Source organism: Lemur catta, chromosome 14 (assembly GCF_020740605.2).
Source record: "Lemur catta isolate mLemCat1 chromosome 14, mLemCat1.pri, whole genome shotgun sequence".
NCBI lineage: Eukaryota > Metazoa > Chordata > Mammalia > Primates > Lemuridae > Lemur > Lemur catta.
The window spans coordinates 59,367,875-59,372,088 of NC_059141.1; positions in this window are offsets into that span (position 1 = coordinate 59,367,875).

Genomic DNA, 4,214 nt, shown 5'->3' on the forward strand with positions numbered 1-4,214 from the left:
CTAAGTATAATGTTTAGCTGTGGGTTTCTCATAGATACCCATTATGAGTTTGAGGAAATTACTGTGTATTCCTAGTTCATTCAGTGCTTTTGTCATGATAGGATGTTGGCTTTTGTTAAATGCTTTTTTAATGTATATGAAGATAATGTGGGTTTTGTCTTACATTCTATAAAGATGTCTTATATTCTATATATTCTATATTACATTGATTTTCATATGTTGAACCAAACTTGTATTCCTGGGATAAATCCAATTTAGTCATGGTGTATAATTCATTCCATATGTGGGTAGTTTCAGTTTGCTAGTACTTTGTTGAGGAGTTTTGCATCTATGTCATAAAGATATTGGTCTGTAGTTTTGTCTTCTTGTGATGTCTTTGTTCGGTTTTGCTTATTGTTTGAGGGTAACTCTGGCCTCATAGAATGAGTTGAAAAGTGCTCCCTCTGGTTTTTGGGGGAGAGTTTGTAAAGGAGTGGTGTTTATTATTCTTGAAATGTTTGGTAGAATTAGTCAGTGAAGCTGTCTGGGCTTGGGCTTTTTGTGTGTGTGGGTTTCGATGATCAATTCAGTCTCTTTACTTATTATAGGTATATTCAGATTTCCCATTTCTTATTCATTCACTTTCAGTAGTTTGTGTCTTTCTTGGAATTTGTCCAGTTTATCTAAATTATCTAATTTCTTGGCATCTAATTATTAATAGTATTCCCTTATCACCCTTTTATTCCTATAAGGTCAATAGTAATGTTCCTGTCTTCCATTGTTGACTTTAGTAATTTGAATCTTCCCTTTTTTTTTCTTGGCCAATCTAGGTAAAGGCATTCTAATTTGAGGATATTTTTAAAGAAACAACTTTTGGTTTCATTGATTCTCTCTACTGCTTTTAATTCTCAATTTGGTTTATTTCCTCCATAATCTTCATTATTTCCTTCTTCCTGCTTTGAGTTTATTTTGCTCCTCTTTTTCAAGTTTCTTAATGTAGAAAGTTGGGTGATTAATATGAGATCTTTCTTTTTAAAATATACATGTTTGTAGACATAAATTCTCTTTGAACACTGCTTCTACCATATTTCATGAATTTTGTAATTTTTTGCTTTCATTTTCATTCATCTCAAAGTATTTTTTTTTTTTTTTGAGTTAGGGTCTTGCTATGGTGTTCAGGTTGGACTTATACTCCTGAGCTCAAGCAGTCCTCCCACCTCAGCCTCCAAAATATCTTGGACTATTGTGATTTTTTCTTTGACCCTTTGGTTCTTTGAAAATATGTTTTTTTTTTTTATTTTCCACATGTTTGTGAATTTCCTAAATTTCTTCATGCTGTCAATTTCTCATTTCATTTTGTTGTGATCAGAGAACACACTGCATAACTTCATCCTTTTAGATTTACTGAGACTTGTTTTATGGCCTAATGTAGAGTCTATCATAGAGAATGGCCCATGTGCACTAGAGAAGAATGTGTATTTTACTGTTCTTAGGTGGAATATTCCATAGATGGCTATTAGGTATAGTTAGCTTGCGGTGTTGTTCAAATCATCAATTTCCCTGATCTTCTCTCTAGCTGTTTTATCTGTTACCAAAAGCAGAGTCTTGAGGTCTCCAACTATTATTGTTGAGTTGTCTATTTCTCTCTTCAATTATGCTAGTTTTTGCTTTATCTATTTGAGGACTTTGTTAGGTATATATATGTTTATAATTGTTGTATCTTCTTGATGGGTTAACACTTTTATCATTATAAGTGTTCTTCTTTGTGTCTAGAAAAGATTTTTGCCATTAAGCCTATTTTCTCTGGTATTCGTATAGCCATGACAGCTCTCTTTGATTACTGTTTTTGCATGGTATACCTTTTTCCATCATTTTATCTTCAACCTTCATTGCAAAGTGTGTCTGTTGTAGACATTAAATAGTTGTGTCATGTTTTTTAATCCATTTTACAATCTCTACTTTTTGATTGGAGTGCTTAATTCATTTACATTGAATGTAGGATTTACAATTTATGATCCTATTAATAGTGTAAGATTTACAACTTCCATTTTGTTGTTTTCTGTATGTTCTCCATCTTTTTTCTTCCTCTATTCCTTTCTTACTGCCTTCTTTTGTGCTAAGTACATATTTTCTATTGTATCATTCTAATTTCCTTGTCATTTCTTTTATTATGTATTTTTAAGTTATTTTACAAATGGTTGCCTAGAGATTACAATGAACATCTAATTTATAACAAATACTTCAGATTAATATCAACTTAATTTTATAGTTTATAAAATTTTTGCTTCTCCATAGCTCCCTTCTCTGCATCCTCCCATGTGCTATTATTGTTTTAAAAATTTCATATCTTGAATATCCATCAACACAGATTTATTATTATTGCTTTATGCAGTTGCCTTTTAAATCACATAGAGTAAAAAGTTAGAAACAGTATACATTTACATTGTTTTTTATATTTGTTTAATAGTTACATTTATTGGTTTGCTAGGACTGATTATGACTGATTGTGGACTGATTGTGACACACACACCCCCAATCCAAATTCATATGTTGAAGCTCTAACCCTCAATGTGACTGTATTTGGAGAAAAGACCTTTAGGAGGCAATTAAAGTTAAATGAGGTCCTAAATGTGAAGTCCTAACCTGATAGTATTGTTGACCTTATAAGAAGAGGAAGGGAGGGAGGAGGGAGGGAAGGAGGGGAAGAGAAGGAGAGAGAGACAGAGTGAGATGCCATTCGTTCTTTCTGCCATGTGAGGACATAGCAAGAAGGTAGTAGCCATCTGTAAACCAGGAAGAGAGTCCTCACCAGAAACCAAACCTGACCATGCTGACACCCTGATCTCGAAATTCCAGCCTCCAGGACCATGAGAAAGTAAATGGCAATTGCTTAAGCACCAAGTCTGTGGGATTCTGCTGGCAGCCCAAGCCAAGTAAGACATCTGCGCTCCTTATTTCTTCCTGTGGATTCTAGTCACTGTGTCATGTCCTTTGATTTCTGCCTGAGGAACTCCTTTAACATTTCTTGTAGGGAAGTTGTAGGGAAGGTCTGCTGGCAATGAATCTGGTTTTTTGTTTGTTTTTTTCTTTCTAATTTTGGAATGTCTTAATTTCTCCTTTATTTTTAAAGGATGATTTTTGCAGGATATAGATACCTTGGTTGATAGCCCTTTTTCTTTCATCACTTTGAGTATGTCATTTCACTGTCTTCTAGCCTCCATAGTTTTTGTTGAGAAATCAGCTCTTAATATAATTGAGGATCCCTTTTATGTGACGAGTTGCTTACCTCTTGCTTCTGTCAAGATTCTTTTTCTTTGGACTTTGACAGTGTGGTTATGATTTGTCTAGACGTGGATATCTTTCAGTCTTCCCTGCTTGAGAGTTCACTGAGCTTTTTGGATGTGAAGATTAGTGTTTTTTATCAAAGTTGTAAAATTGTCACTCATTGTCAGCCTGCCCTATCTGTGGGCTCCATCCACATCCATGGATTTAACCACCACAGATCAAAAGTATTTGGGAAAAAAATTCTGTCTGAACTGAATATGTACAGACTTTTTTTCCTTATCATTATTTCCTAAACAATACAGTATAACAACTCTTTACATAACATTTACATTGCATTGGGTTTTATAAATAATCTAGAGATGATTTAAAGTATGCGAGAGAATGTGTGTTGGTTACATGCAAATATTATGTTATTTTATATAAGGGACTTGAGCATCCATGGATTTTGGCTCTGTGGAAGGTCCTAGAACCATCCCCCCATTGATACCAAGGGACAAATGTATTTCTTCAAATATTCTTTCTGATTTTCTCTCTTCTGTCTTTCTAGGACTCTCATTATGTGTATGTTGGTATGCTTGATGGTGTTCCACAGGTCTCTGAGGCTCTGTTAATTTTTTTCATTTTTTTTTTTCTGTTCTTCACACTGGAAAGTCTCCAATGACCTATCTTTAAATTCATTGATTTCTTTTTTTCTGTCTGTTCAGTTTTGCTGTTGAGCCTCTTTAGTAAATTTTTTATTTTTATTATTGTACTTTTTAACTCCAGAATTTCTATTTGGTTCTTTTTATAATTTCTCTTTGTTGGTATTCTATACTTGGTGACACCATAGTATTATAGTTTTCTTTGTTTCTTTACGTGGTTTCCTTTAGTTCTTTGTGTCTGTTTAAATGCTGATTTTAAGTCTTTTCTAGTAAGTCCAATGTCCGGGGCTTCCTTAAGAAATTTCTATT